The following is a 16,389-nucleotide window of genomic DNA, read 5'->3' as shown; positions in this document are numbered from 1 at the left end:
CCCTTCCTGACCCCGTTTGACTACAACTTGGAGGCTAAAAGCTCAGGGGAGGAAGAAGGAGGTGACTGGAACGGAACCATGGACGGTGGGGGTGGGCACGGACAAGGGCCACTCTTCCTCTGTGAATGCCAGAGTGACCCCCACACCTGAGTCCTGAGGAGTGCCAGGAGTTGGAGCCCTGAGAGGCTGGCCAGGCTTCCCCTCCTCCAGGACCGATGGAGCTGGTGAGTCAGGCTTGTTTTCTTGGAGGTGTGGTGAGAAAGTGAGGAAATGGGTTGAAACATTTTGGGGCCCAGCTCTGAAACATCACTTTTCCCCTCCCTCTTGACATTCAGCTGTCATTTCAGAGAAGCGTTTTCTGCTCAGGATATTCCCCAGGACCCAGAAAATGACCAGGCTTCTCTGACTAGCCCTGCCTCATTGAGAAGGAAAGTAGAGGCCAAGTTCACTGCAGTACTGGTTGAGAGGGGGGTGTCACTTCCTTGACCCTTCCAGGCCGGGCTTTAATGACTGGGTCCTTCTGCCTCCTCTGCTCCAGATTTCATCCACACTGCTTTCTGCTGCATTTCTGGACTCATTAGAAGCTGGCCTTGCTGTATAAGAATCCTCCAGAAAGGCCATCACCATGCATCAGAGACACACCCAGCATGCCCCTGTGTTCTGAACCCCAACAGCAGTGGGTGGGAGGTAGGAGTATTTCCAGTCTTCGTGAGAGAGTCACTAACCCCCTGGGCTTGGCAGGGCTGCCTCCTGGCCTCCTGGCCTTCACTCTTGCTCAGGGATCCAGTCTCCACATCACCTGCTAAATGCTCTTCCAAATGCTGAAGCTCAAAGTTCCCTGCCACCTGCCTGTCACTTACCCCACCAACCCCTCGCCCTCTACTTTCTGCCTTACATTCCAGGCTTCCAGGCCACAGTTTCCCCTAAAGCAAATATGTGTCTCCCTCTCTCTCTTGCCTCCGGGCCTTCTTTCCTGGTCTCTCTGCCCCAGTCACCTTCCCTGCACTCTGCCTACCACCACATCCCCTCAAGTCCTGCTAGTATCCCAGGTCTCAATTTAAACATTACTTCCTCTAAGAAGGAAGACTGCTTCCCAGCCTCCTTTGTCTGATTTGGGAGCTTTGCATAGTGTCCCAGTAGCACCCTGGTTCATCCTTGGTGACCCTTATCACACTGTTAGTCACCACGTATTTCTCTCCTGCTGCCCTGGGAACTCCTTGGGGGCCGAATTGCTTTTCCACCAGCATTTTCTCAGGATCTGGGCTCACATCTGGCAGTTAGCAAAAACCTCATTCAGTATTTTTGGATTGAGTGAATGAAACCGACTTGTTACGTGACCGAGTGTTTCATTATGCCATGACTTCTCTGACCCCATAAAATAGGGTTATCTTAATTTTACAGGCAACAAGTGACTTGACAACTTTCTGGGCTGGAGGTGAGAAAGCACCAGGGGAGAGGGGAGTTGTGACGACAGGTGGCAGTTGTGTACCTTGATCACTTTGAATGAAACTTCATGTACCCAACATGGTGGCATGACCTGTAGAACCAGCTCCTCAAGGGACCGAGGCGGGAGGATTGCTTGGATCTGGAAGTTCATTTGAGACCCTGACTGGAAAAACAACAACGACAATAACAATTTTTAATTTAAATATGAAAAGATATTTTATCTCCCAATGCTATAAAAATTAATTGGGGTGTTATTGGGGAATAGTTCTATTGAATGCAGAAAGGGGTTATTTTTCTTCAGCAAAGCCAGGTCCAAGCCCCAAAGTCCTCCTCTGAGCAGGTTCATGGAAGCCTGGGGTGAGGGCAGTGCCCTGGGCCTCCTGCTACAGGGCACAAAGTATGTCCTTCTCGAAGGCTGATAGGCTCTTCTTGGCTCCTGTTATCAGAACGAGAGCATTCCCACAAGTTGGCACGTTATTAGACAAAAGAAGTGAGGTCAGTGGCTCACTGTGGACTGAGCATATCCCGTGTCTCTCTGCCCTCTGGGAACTGTTCAGAGTTTGGGTTTTCACCTGGTGCGAAAGCGCCGCCTAGACCTATGGAGTTGGATTTGAGGTGCGGGTTAGTGTTTCCCAGGAACACGTGGACCTGCCTGCTTCCCTCCAGCTGACAGGTGAGTTTCAGGGGCAGCCAGTCTGCAGTACTTGCTTTTCATGAGTTGTTTCGGAAGAACGCTATCTCCGTTGCTTTCTGACTTCATCTTACACCATGATAGGAAGCTGTTCCATTCCCAGATAAAGAAGTGCGCTTATTGAGAGTTTCTGTGGCCTGTGCAGAGTTCCACAATCATGAGGAAGGAGAAAGTGGACCCACCATCTCCACCCACCCTTGGGAGTTTGGGATGATTTTTCTCTGATTAACCATTACTCTATAAATAAAGCACCTCCAAATCTGGTGGTGTTGAGCATTTGTCAGACAGGGCATGGTGGAGGCAGTTTGTCTCTGCTTCATGATGTCAGGGGCCCCACCTGGGAAGACTGGGACATCTGGGAAGACTAAATGGTGGGGCCTGGAACCAACACCACTCACATGTCTCAGATGACTGGAGTTGAGGTTCAGCTAGAACTGCTGAATCTTGAGCCTTCACTTGACCTCTGCATGTAGTGTGGTCTCTCAGCATAGCTGGCTTCCAGGAGCCAATGTGCCAAGAGAGCCAGGTGGAAGCTGTTTTCCCTTTCCTACCTCGCTTGGGAAATCCTGCAGCATCACTTTCACCATATCTAATTGGTTCCCACCAACCTACTCAGCCAGCCCAGGGTCAATGGGAGGGAATTGCATTCTACCTCTAGCTGGAGGAGCAACCAGGAAATGTTGTAGAAACGTGAGAAGGGAGCTATTGTGGTCACCTTTGGAAAATATGTCGGATACTCCGATTAGTATTCCCTTCCCCCACTCCAGAAAATATACCATTCTGAGAATGAATGCGATTCAGAAATCATTTTTACCAGAGACATCCTTGTGTCATTGATCTAGGCACGGACATGCACTATCATCTCATCTCATGTGTATGACAGGTATAACAAATCAATTTCTGCACTATTTCTACTAAGCCCAGATGGGAATCCAGAAACCTCAAACAAGGTGCTGGACAAGAAATATTAATCAATTGTAGTTGGGGTAGAGAATAAAAAGCATTTTCCATTTATGGGGAATATTCCTAACTTCCTTACTTTTACAAACTTTTGTGACTGTGAAAAACTATTTGAAAATAGACAAAATAATCATAAATTGATGAAAAATATATGACCAGTATAGAGATAATCAGTGGTCATTATTAAATGAATCACAATTGATTTGGGAACTGGCTCAAAACATTAAAAAATAACTTTACTGATTTTTTTAAAATTCAGAAATAAAAGTTAATGTCACTGTTTTGTCATGCATTAGCTCTTTTTCCCTACACGTTGGCTCTCTCCACCTGCCACTTTGCAGTCTTGACTGTAACAGTTCCCATATCTGACATCATGATCTCAAAGCCCCTTATACCTCTTACACTTCAGCCTGCATTCTTTCATTTGGGCTTCACAGCTGTGTTAAGAGATAATCAGACTTGCAATAAAAATGGCATTTAGCGATTCAAATATATGCCCCAAATCATATGTCACTGATAATACATATTGATCAATTTTTAGGTACCAGTTATCATTTAATCACTTCACACTATGTCAGTTAATCTTCATCACAACCCCAAAGTGAATATCATTAGCCCCATGCTGGCAGTGAAGGATGTACGAGATGAAATAATTTACCCAAGACTGATTTTGGCTAATGGTGGAAGTGGGATTTGAACCCAGGTGAGTTAGACACAAAATCCAGATAAAATCCAGAAGGAGAGCATTCTGTTACTTCCTTTGAGAAATAAAATTTTATTCAGATCTAGTTTTTTAAAGTGATGATTTTAGCAAGAGAGCTGATACTATAATTTGATGCCCATGTTTTACATTCATGGTGGTAGAGGTGGGGAAACATTGACTCCACTAATACTGGGGGAGAGGTCAAGACTGTTTTAAAATAGAAGCCCAAGCTCGCAGGTCCCAGGTGTCCTCAGTAGATGACCCCTTGCTCTATGGATGATTCATGGAAGGAAGGAAAGGTGAGGGGCTCGACCTCATCTGCTCAAGCTTCCTGAGCCAGCATGCTTCACTGGGTAGTGCTGCGCATCATAGGGACCAGTTCATCACAGGACCCCGAGATCCGTGCTTATGCTGCCATCTCCTCACTCAGGCACATTTTCTTTTCTGCCATAAAGTAACTTCCACAGAATGGAGAATTACCTTCAAAGTACCTTTTAAGGGAGGATGGGGCAACAATTGGCAGCAACGACCAGAGGCTTCCACTTTAGGGCCCAGTACAGTCCTTGACCCAGTGTAGGCCCACGGTGAGCTGCTCTCAGATGATGACCCATGTCTCCATCACCGCCACTCTGCAAGGAAAGAGATCCTGACTTTCACAGCAGGGAGATTAAGGCCACCCAGCCAGCCCCTGCCCAGCCTCCCTTTCCAGCTTTGTCCCAGTCACACTCTGACGTCTCCATTTTCCACCCCCAGTTCCCCAGATATCCCTTGCTTTTCCACAATGGCCTGAGTTCGTGCACACTGTTTCTTCTCTTGCAAAACTCATCCCCAGTGTCCTGGGGTCTGTTCTACCCAAGTTCCCTCCTAAGGGAAACTGACTTCTGCTGGAGGACCCATGGCCAGGGATTGTGCCACAAGCCACCATCTCATTTCCTGGTTATAGCTAACTGGAGTAAAAGTGAGCCCCTGATGTCCATCCATTTGCTAGTCAACCCCCATAACCTAGGACCTATGGCTTGGTTCAAAAAGATCAGGCTCTCAGGAATTTAAAGTAAGACAAAAACAAACTTGCTTACTTTACCTACTCAGGAGTAATACTCTCCTCTGGGTGGTCACAATCCTTCATACCTCCTTACAGACCAGAGTCTCTAGAAGAGGACAATAGTATCTTGCATGATAATCCTAGGGTCTAGATCGATTCCTGGCCCTGAGCAGGGGCTCTAGAGATGTGTAGTGAGTCCACAAATTCAGGTCGGCAAGAAAAATTCACCTTCCTTTATTACCTTAAATCAGTTTAAGTCTGACTCTGACCTCCACCCTATGACATTGTCAGGGGTTTCTCCTTTTAATCGAACACCTAAAGTTACTAATTTGATGCTCACAACAATAAGAAGCAGTATGAGTTCTACTCCCATTTTTTAGATGAAAAAACAGAGGTGCAGGGAGTTTAGGTAACTTACTGCAGGAGCAAGGAGATCATGTTCCTGCTCTTAATCACTGCCTCTCAGATTTCTCAGTCATTATTGCGAAGCACAAATGAATGGATGCGTGAGATGCTGTTCTGAGCAGCAAGCCTTCCCACCATCAATTGGTCCCTTCCTTTTTGGTGTTTCTTAGCACTCATCGCATTCATATTTAATTGATCCATCTCTTTGGCAGGGCACTTTCTTGTGCCATTGATTAGCAGTCACTCCTCAGGGCCCCTGCCCTCCAGCTCCTGGCCTCCAGAAATCTTTCTTTCTCTGTGAATCTGCCTGTTCTGGACTTTCCATAGAAGTGGAATTGTGAAATATGTGGCCCTTTGCACCAGTAGATTGTTTATTTGAACACAAAGCAAATGTCCCGGACTCAGCTCCTCTAACATGGAGACAGCCTGTTCATCTCTGTCTTCGCAGTGCTCTGAATTCACAGTGAATCATGAAGCAAATGTCTGGAGACTCTAGGCTCAGAGTCTGAGGCTTGCTGAGTGCTCGCTATGAGCCCAGCATGGCGCTAGGAGCTGGGGTCCAGCCTCCTCTCTCCCGGGAGCAACTGAAGTTTTCAATGTCCTCACAGCTCTCTTTTGATCTCCCCACAATGTGCAGCCAATGCACTTCCTGGGAGGCCCTAGACTAGCCAGGAACAAAGGTAATTAGCCCCACAGTGGGAATTCCGTGCACCAGGCATTGGGGTGAGGTCTGTGTGCATTGAGAACTGTGGGGACAGGGAGACACCTGTGTAGGGCTGCAACACCTTTCTGTCCCTGTGGTTATAAGGCACACCCCATGCGTAAGCTTGTGGGGTTTCAGTGCTGCCCACCCCATACCCTCAGAGGCTGCCTGGGAAGGGTGCCTGACCTGGGTCATGTTCCTGGTCTGTGGGGGCCCAGGAAGTGAGTCCTGCCCTGGCATTGACTAGCAAGGCCCTGCCTTTCTCTTGCAAGAAAGTGGCTGTCTTGTCTTCGCTGTGGGCAGGGCGCAGCTGCCAACCTGGTTGCTTCGGTGCTTCTGGCCCACTCAGGACTCTTCTCGTCTCACAAAGCCTGCCGAGTTGGCTCTGCTTTTCTAATTCAGATAGTTATTTGATTTCCACCTCAGAACTCAGCACCAGCATTCTGTGTTGCCAGCCTTGCCTCCACAGGCCGTGGTGCAAGAAGGAATTTGGATTCCTGGAGCAGGATCCACTCCTCCAATTCAGGGGTAGATGCCAGGACAGGCTTCTACACCTGCTGACTGCGGCCCAGTCAGTAAGCGGGTGAACGGGCTGTGACATCAGAAGGAGCCTGGTCCCTACAGAGCCACACCACCTCCACAAGATGCCACAGACTGAGACCAAGCTGGCCTACTCCAAATTCCCCATTCCCTCTGTCTGGCTCCAGCCTGCCGGGCCAGAGCAAACCGGAGGAGCATCATCCTTGTGGGGTCGTGCCAGGACGTAGGAACACAAGGTCAGGCTGGGCCTAAGTGGTGGAGGAAATTATTACTGGGCACAGATGAAGGGCTCAAAACTGAAAAGGGACCCTCAACTAGGTCGAGTGGGAGGCTGAAGGTGTAAGCCAGAAAAATGATATAAATATGAAGACTGTGGATGGCTCTGTTCAGACCATGGGAAGGAAGAGCAGTCATGAGAACAGAAACAGGTTGGGAAGGGGTCAGGAGCTCCCAGGTGGCTGGTAGCCATTAACGACCATGTGGTCATCACAGGGGAGAAAAGCTGAGGACACCAACATGGGATTGTGGCATCTGCCCAGGGGATTTTTTTTTTTTTTCTTTTTTTAGTTGTAGATGTACACAATACCTTTATTTATTTATTCATTTTTTATAGTGCCAAGGATCAAATCCAGTCCCTCACATGTGCGAGGCAAACGCTCTACCAGTGAGCCATGATTTCAGCCCGGGGGGATTTTTATGTGGGAATTCTGTGCATCCTAGGTTGAGAGTGTCAAGAAAAGTTGTGCTTCTTTCTCTGGGGACCTCAGGAGCATGACTAGTCTGTTACTATTTTTAAGGTTAATTTATCAACTGGGGGATTTCAAGACCATGCAAGTGGGATGAATTTTAATTGAAACCCATGAAAATATTCATGTTTATAAAGTCTTAAAGTCTTTTTTTTCCACCCAAACCCAGGCCAGAACGCTCCTTGTTCTCTCTCCTTGGTGATGGGTGCATTCTTTATTCCTAGTTCATTGTCTCGCCCACCCTGGCTGAAGTACCCAGCTGATGTGGGCTTCCGGGAAGGGAGGGTTCTCAAATCCAGTACCCGTCTGTTTTAGGCCCAAGGCCTTGCCTCCCACATGATTAGTTAAAATTGAGGTCCCTTGCTTATCTAAGGTTGGAGGAATTTTCCAAGGAAGGTTCCCAAGGACCTTCAGCCACTCATGTAACCCTTCATTTTTCTGTTTCCTCCTTGTCTTTGATCCATGAAGACATCTCATACTTTTTTTCAAGTTCTAATGTGTATTTAAAAGGACCTTTGGTATGGTTTATTGAGCATTTCTAGGTAATTTGTAGGGAGTTGGGAGATCTTTAAAGATCACATTGGTTATTGTGAGGCTAGAATGGAGGGGGCAAGAGCAGAAGCAGAAAGGACGTCAGATTCTAGGCAAACTGAAACATCTCCCAACTCCTAAATGTAAAAAAAGAAATGTGGGAGGAGTTTCCCCAAGGAAAAGGAGTGCTGATTACAGAAGAGAAATGGAGAAGAGTGTGGGATATACAAACTAGTATCATAATGAACAGAAGGCCATGAGAAGTCATTGAAGGGTCACATGCAAGTGAAAAACAAAGGGGGTTTGCAATGAGACAACTCCTTGTTCAGAGTCCCTCTTCTCCACCAGACCATCAGCTTCATGAAGTTAGGAATCATTTGTCTTAAACGTACTGTGTACTTAGTGTGTAACCCAGTGCAGGGCACAAAATATACCCATTAATATTTGTGAAATGAAAAAAAAAAAAAGATGGAATATTTAGCACGTAAGCTCTTGAGCTCTGTGGGCTTTGTTAACTAATGAACAAACACTGGCCATCCCCAGTCATGATGTGACCACAGAGAGGACCAGACAGCCTAACACATAATTTAGTTGGGTCTTCTGGCCTGGGTTTGGTCTGCCCATGCCAGTGTGGACCTTGCTCCCAGGAGATGGCAGTGTTGCATAGCCTCTGGCTCATCAAGGCTCCCAAATACTTCTCTGAGGCCGTGGGCGCTTCGGGCTGGACCTTGTCCCGTCAAGACATGGAATGCCAAGTGCATGGTTCTCTGAAAGAGTAGTGTATGTTCAAAGTAGCTCAGAAGCAGAGCCTTTGTTCCAGCAATGGAAGTTCCCAAATCCAAGACAAACAAGCCCCTGATTGATGGATCTGCTTTAGTCTTCTGTTCAGGAACTCAGTCTTTTCCAAGATGGCTCAAAGGCACCCTCAGTCTTTTCCAGTCTCCCAGGAAAGAAGACTTCAGATTCTAGAGTTGGTATCTCCTGGGACTGTGAGTGATTCTCTCTACTCACAATCTCTCTCTGTGAGTGCAAACCAGCATGACAGCCACACAGGTCCTTGGGTGGGTGGTTACAGTCCTGGCTCTATCACTTACTGTGTGGCCCAGGACACATCCTTTCCTTAGCTTTTCTCATGAAAACTTCCCAGGCTTGTGCTGAGTGGTTAAACCTGCAGTGTAGGCCCCCGTGGCTCTGTGCCTGGAGCACAGTAGTCCTTATCCCTTTCGCTCCCTTCCCTGTTTCCCGCTCCCTCCCTCCCACCACCACAGGCAGGGGCAAGCCAGAGAGGCCTCCCTGGCAGGTTTTAACTAGAAAATGTCTAAAAACAACAGCCTTCTTCACTTCCCCCAGGCACCTTCCTATTCCCAGAGTGACTGGAAAACCAGATTACCAAGTGCCCATGTGATTGGGAGGTGTCCCAGTCAGGAAATCCCAGTAACTGGCCCCATGCATGTCAGCCCAGCTCCCAATGCTCCCCATGGTGGGGCCCCAGGTGCTCCTGGGAATTCTAGGCTTCTCCCTGGCCCGGAGGCCTTGACTCCTTTTTAGCCCATTTCTTTCTCTTATGATGGAGCATCTGGGCCGTAGTGCTGGAAGTGTTTTGGCCCTGGTGCTGGGACCCTTATCTCTGTGCTGTTTGAGCCCCATTCCTGTCACGTCAGAACCCATTAGAGACCCTTCTGCTAAGGCTTTTGAAGGGGTAATCGGTGTGTAGAGGGATGGACTGTGCCAAGTCAAGCCAGATGGAGTAAGTACTGGAGGCCCCAGATTAATCTCACTTGTCTCTTTTTTCCAATATGAAGGCTGAACCCGAGTGCTTGGCAGTCTCAAGACAAATTATACTTGTCAGCATCAAAGCAAAGTTCCCTTCCAAGCCAGAATATTTGCACTTTCTCTCTCCCCGTCTCCTCTCCCTCTCGCCCTCAATAAGAAACTGGAGTAAAAATGGGGTGCCTATGAAATGTTGTGACATTTCTGCATCATTGTAATAAAAAGGGCTCCTATTGGGCATTTACTGTGCACTAGGCAATGCACTGAGTTCACCACATGTGTTCCACTCTGAATTCTCACCATAACCCCACAAGACAGCGTGTACTAATGGCCCCATTGTAAAGATTAGGAAACTGAGGTTCAGAGAGGACGCCTGGCTCACCTACAGTGACTAGGTGGTGGAAAAAGGATGGAAACTTAGGTTTGTGCTACTCCTACCATGGCACTAACCATCCTTTCGTCTTAGGAATTCTTTATCTCTCTGACCAAAGTCTTTGCCTGAAGGGAGAGTCCAGCTCTGAAGCCAAGACCTCAGTATCCTCCTGCTCCTTTCCATTGTTACGAATTCTCCCTGGAGTCTTGAGTGGAGAGCAAGGGTCAAGGGTCAGGCTCCCAGAAGAGCACATCTTGGAGTGTATTTTAAAAGCCTCATCTTTGAGATGTGTGGGAACAAAGATCCTGTGGCTAAATAAATTTGGGAACCACAACATGTAACTGATCCCTCCCAGAGCTACAAGGCCTCCTAGAGCTACCGGGCAAAGAGTCCTCAAAGGAAGCCAGTCAACTTCACTGTACAAGCTATTTCTCCAAATTCTCTCCCAGTTGTTTTTCGAGGCACCTCTAAAAACCTTCATGGAACTTGTCCTCAGAAACCATTCTGCTCTAGAGTTTTGCTGCTTAAAGTACTGAGCTCAGCTGAGCACTGCAGCAGAGCCCAGGAACTCACTAGAAATGCAGAATCTGAGGCTACACCCCAGACCTGCTCCTAGGTGATCTGAATGCACGTCAGCCTGAGAAGCCAAGCCTCTGACTAGAGTCTAACCAAGCTAAGCTCAGGAGACCCGTTGGCTAAGTAGATAAGTGTCATTCAGTCACCCATTTTTTGAATGACAATGAGTTTTGTACATTTGGTAAGTTAAATTTGAAAGAAAGAACCAGTTTCTTCTTTGCCCAAATAGCCTAGTCCCACAAGTAGACACAAACATGTCCCCACAATAAACAAACATGGCATGGAGAACAGAAGGCCATATCTAACTAGGGCCCTGGCCCACCTATGTAAGTTTTTGATAATTTCTCATAAAAAGATTTAGTTCTATGAACTATTTTTTTTCCACCTTTATTTCATACAGTTGCCTCAGAACTGAGTTTCTGTCACTTGGACAGATATCCCAGGCCTTTACACAGAACCGCATCTGGCAACCCACCATCTGCCACACCCACTCTCCACTACTCCAGTCTTCCATTTCCCACTGTGTCTCCCATTGACTGCACCCAGCCAGAATTCTGTGGACAAAGGAGCCTGAGAAATATTTGCAAGGATGGCCCATGAGACTCAGAGCAGAAATGGGGAAAGGGTCTGAGAGCAAGCAAGCAAATGACTAACGCAAATGACTGACTCAAGGCCCTAGTGCCTATGTAAACGAGGGCTCAGTAGTTTTCTCCCTTGAGAATGAGGCTATAAGGCTGCAGCAGGGAACAAAGGAAATCTGGTAGGGAAAAGAGGGAATACTAATGGAGAAGAGGAACCTCAGGCCAAGAACAGAGAACCCACTGGGCACGGTGGTGCATGCCTGTAATCCTAGTGGCTGGGGAGACTGAGGCAGGAGGATTGAAGTTCAAGTCCAGTCTCAGCAATTTACGAGGCCCTCAACAACTTAGTGAGACCCTGTCTCAAAATAAAATATAAAAAAGAGCCGGGGATGTGGCTCAGTGGTTCAATCCCTGGTTTAAAAAAAAAAAAAAAAAGAGCAGAGAACCTGCTGCCTCTCCAGGTTGACTAGAATGAGACCTTCACAGGCTTCTGGCACGTCCAGCTAGTGTTGCCAGTAGCACATGAAGCCCTGTCGTGGGCAGCCTCCCGCATCCATCCAGAGCAGTGCCCTGCATTCACATACCTCCCTCCCCTACCCCTTTACTGGTTCTCCTGGCTTTTGACTCCCTCTTTTCCCGAGACTTCAGTTCCTGACACCCAATTCAGGGGATTTAGGACACTCCTCTTTGGTTTTGGCCTAGGCCTTCCCCTGGACCTGGTTGCAAAGTCTTTCATTACTCATTTCCCCAAAGGCTGATGCAAGATGCTGCCAAGAAGAGGATCAAGATGGCTGAGTCCCTGCAGGAGATCTGCAAAGCTCTTTTCGGGGCATTTTAAGTTTTGTTCTCATTCTAATTATCCTAACTAGTGGGATTAAGTAACAATCAGTTATGGAATGGTTGTTCATTGTTGTATTGGGGATCCGTTTGGGGAATCATGTGGGATGTAAGGATGCAATGGACAAGGATGTGCCCATTTTTTCTGTTCCTTTTTCAAAGATCTCTGAGAAATTAACTTCCTTCGTTTGTTCCTTCTTTCTTTCCTTTCTTCCTTTCTTCCCCAAATATTTATGTGCCCACTGGGATGCAATGGTCTTTGTCTGTTTTGTGTTGCTGTAACAGAAATCCACAGACTGAGCAATTTAGGAAGCAATTTATTTCTCACAGTTCTGGAGCCTGGGAAGTTCAAAACCAAGGCCTTCTTGTTATATCATGACACGGCAGAGGACATGATAGGGTGAGAGAGGATGTGAGCGAGGGCAGGAGCTAGAGAGCACAAAGCCACTCCTGCAAGAACTAACCCTCTCCCGTCAGCATGGATTAAAGCATGAATCCACTGGTGAGGGTGGAGTCCTGTATAAAAATTCAGAATGTCCAGTAATATCTGAATTTCAGATAAATGACAAATAATTGTTTGAGTATAAGCCTGTCCCCAATAATGTATACTACATACTTGTATTAAAAATGTATTCGGGGGCTGGGGAGATAGCTCAGTTGGTACAGTGCTTGCCTTGTAAGCACAAGGCCCTGGGTTTGATCCCCAGCGCCCCCCCAAAAAAAATGTATTCAGGGGACTTGGGACGTAGCTCAGTGGCAGAGTACCTGCCTAGCATGGGTGAAGCCCTGGGTACCACTCCCAGCACCACCAAAAAGTGAAAAAAAAGTCTTCATTATTTATTGGAAATTTAAATGTTAACAGGATGTCCTATATTTGAGCTGGTACCCCTGGAATTCTTAGGAGAAGTAGGAAAGAAGTTCCAGGTGCAGGGAGAGGCTGGTTAAATACCAGGAAGTAAGAAGAGCTCAGTGTCCTGGGGGAACTACAGATGTTCAGCGTCAAGACTGAGGTGTTCCCATGTCCCAGTTCAGCACCAAGGGATCTAAAAAGCTCCTCAAGAGCAGACTTGGAGTCTGTCTTTTTTGTGTGTCTCCTCCTAGAGCATCAAAGTGGCTGCCTGAGGGAATAAGGAGAGCTTCTGGGGTCCACTGCCCTCACCCCCCTTCCAGCCAACCCCATTTTGTATCACTCAGTAAAATGTTTTGCTGTCAACTTCTCTGTCCACAGCCATTTCCTGTCACCTGAGATGAAAGCTTCTAGGGTCATCTTATTATCACAGATGGACAGAACTGGAAGGGCCTTTGTATTTTAAAGATAATGCAAGAGTGGTTCAAGAAGAGGAAGTGGGTTATATCAAGGACACCAGAGAGTTAGTGGCAGAGCAAGCCTGAAAACTCACATCTGTGACACCCTTTGGGGTTCCTTTTTCTGCACCCCCTCACCACTATTTCCAAAGCTGTCTTCACCCATTTTGTCCAGACCTTGTCTCAGTAGACAGACTACATCCAAACCTTAGCTTGTTATCTATCCATGATTATGTTTTCTCACCCTGAGTAGATTGCTAATTCTGAGAACCAATCAGATGTGTTTGATGCTTGAGGATCACGCCACTTTCAGTGGAAACTTGGGGAGCCCAGGTGAGTTGATGTCAAGTTCTGGATCCCAGAAGTCAGAGTTCAGCATAGGATTCTCACCACAGAGATAAAAGAGTGCAAATCATTGGAAGAAGGGCTGAGCCAGGGCTCTAGGAGTTATCTCAGGCTCAAACTGCAAAAACTCTCTTCTGGACCCCAGAATAGGAGCCGGAGGGGTCAGAATCTGGCAGAAACGGAATGGGATGAGTGAAAAACCAGAGTAAGAGAAGAGGAAGTGGGGTGAGCATGGTTATGGGTTGAATTGTGTCTCTCCAAAAAGATGAACTTCTAACTCCCAGTGCATTAGAATATGACCTTATTTGGAAATAAGATCTTTATGGAAAAGCAAGCAAGTTACAATGAGGTCATCAGGGTGGGCTCTAATCTAATATGACTGATATCCTTATAAAAAGGAGAAATTTGAACATAGAGACAGACATAGGTATAAGGGGAACACCAGGTGAACATGAAGGCAGGGATTGGGGTGTTGGGTCTACAAGCCACAGAACACCAGAAGTTGCTGGCCAGCCCCCAGAAGCTAGAGGAGACATGCAACCAGTGGTCCCTCACAGCCCTCGGAAGGAATCAGCCTTTCAACACCTTGATCTTGGACTTCTACCCTCCAGAACTGTGAGACAATAAATTTCTCTTGTTCTGTGCCACCCAGGTTTTTGTGCTTTGTTATAGGAACTTTAGAAAACAAATACATGTGGAGTACATTGGATTGACCCAGAGTTCTATCACAGTTCTCTAACTAGGTGACATCATCCAGTTCCTTGGTTCAAAACCATCTCTAAATCAATAAATTCCAAATTTAGATCTTTAGCCATGGGCTCTGCCCAGAGCTTCCTGTCACCCATTTGTCATTCACTTGTGTGACTTTTAGGATCTCAGTGTGGTTGAAATAGAAGTATTGATCTTGTCTACTACCATGATCATCTTTTTTCCCTCCTGATGTGATGGTTAATTGTATTTTTCCACTTGACTGGGTCATGGGGTGTTTTGGTTTAGACATATTTTGGGGATATATTTGTGAGGGTGTATCTGGATGCGATCGACACTTGAATCTGTCACCCGAGTCAAGCAAATCGTCCTTCTAAATGAGGGTGGACTTCATCCAATCTGTTGAAGGACTTAATAGAATAATAAGCAAAATAAGATTTTCTTACCTGAGTGTCTTTGATCTGAGTCATTGGTATTCTCTTGTCTTCAGGCTAGGACTTGGACTGGAACTCAAATCATGGGTAATCCTGGTACTCAGACCTTCAGACTTGGACTGGAACTACAATGTTGGCTCTCCTTAGTCTCCGGCTTGCCTGCATATTTTGGACTTAGCCTAAGTAATTGCATGAGCCAATTCCTTATAGTAAATCAATCTCTCTCTCCTGCAGTAGGACATATATATGTGTGTTCTGTTTCTCCAGAGAACCCAAGCTAACACATCTGGTTTTCCCAATTTCAATAAATAATACCCAGGCACTCACAAGCTCAAGCCAAAAATCTTGGAGTTATCCTTCAGCTCCTTCTATCCAATGCACCTGAGAATGCTATCAATCCTACCTCAGCAACATATCTTCTCTACTTTTCTTCTCTCCTCTGGTGCCACTGCAGTCCTATGTGTGATCTTCTCCCACCCACCCACCCAGATTACAGCAGTGACTTCCATTCACTAAGGTCCTTTCCTTTCTATATCACTCTAAGTAGTGATCTGCTCACACACCCTCTGTGGGCTGCTTCTCTTCTGTCTTACTTTATCTTCCCCCTCCCTCCTGCTTTATGGCTCACTTCTCAAACTACCTGCATCCAAATCTTAGTCCTAGGCCCTACTTTCAGGGATACCCAAAGTAAGATAAGACTTAATAGTTTCTTGATGCATGGATGATTCAATCATGGTAGACAATTTTAAAGCAATTTAAGATGCAGCTCTGCCACATGCTTGGAAGTATCATTAAAGGCTATTTTCTACTCTTCCCCTTGTGGTGCTAGAGATTGAACCCAGCATCTCACAAATGTTAGCAAGTGTTCCACCAGAGCTACATGCCCAATCAAGAGCTTGTTATGGCTATAGATTTATATTTTTTTGTTATGTTGCTCCATTTTGTTAAAATAAGTTTTCATTTGAATAGGTAATATCCATATGAAAGGATAACTTAGATTTGCATGCCTAAAATTTGCAAGGTGCTTTCTCACAGAACTCATTTGCTTGTTGAGTTCTAATGATTCCGTCTGTGTGAACTTAACCAGAATACTCTACTTCTTGTTCCCCTCTCATATAAAATCAGTGTGTTAGGTGAATACTTTCTGAAGTGCATTTCAGTACTGAGGTTCTGTGGGTCTGTATGCAAGACTAGGTTGTGTTTACAGCTAGGGCAAACAGAGCCCTGCTTAGAGGTGGGGACACACACCCACCCCTCAACCCAGAGGCAGATGTACTATGAAGTTAGTGAGAACTAAGCTTCACTCACTCTGGTCCTCTAAGGATCTGGGAAGGGTCTTAGCAATGTGCATATCTGCTTTTGTAAAATGCACAATCATAATGAAGTATCCCTCCCTTATCTATGGGGGAAATGTTTCAAGATTCCCAGTGGACACCTGAAACTGCAGATAGTGCCAAACCCTTCATCACTTCCATACCATGACAGTTGATTGGATAACTGAGGTGGCTATTAAGTCAATAACAGGTAGGTAATGTATGCAGCATGGATTTGCTGGACCAAGAATCTATTTACATCCCTGAAGGACAGAGCGGGACAGTATGAGATTATATCATGCTTCTCAGAATTGTGAGCAATCTAAAATTTATTTCACTTCTGAAATTTTTCATTTAATATTACCTTGGGTAACTGAAAT

The sequence above is a fragment of the Sciurus carolinensis genome, chromosome 1, assembly GCF_902686445.1.
Source record: "Sciurus carolinensis chromosome 1, mSciCar1.2, whole genome shotgun sequence".
Classification (NCBI taxonomy): domain Eukaryota; kingdom Metazoa; phylum Chordata; class Mammalia; order Rodentia; family Sciuridae; genus Sciurus; species Sciurus carolinensis.
The sequence above is the reverse complement of the archived record's forward strand: the minus strand, read 5'-3'. Positions refer to the sequence as shown.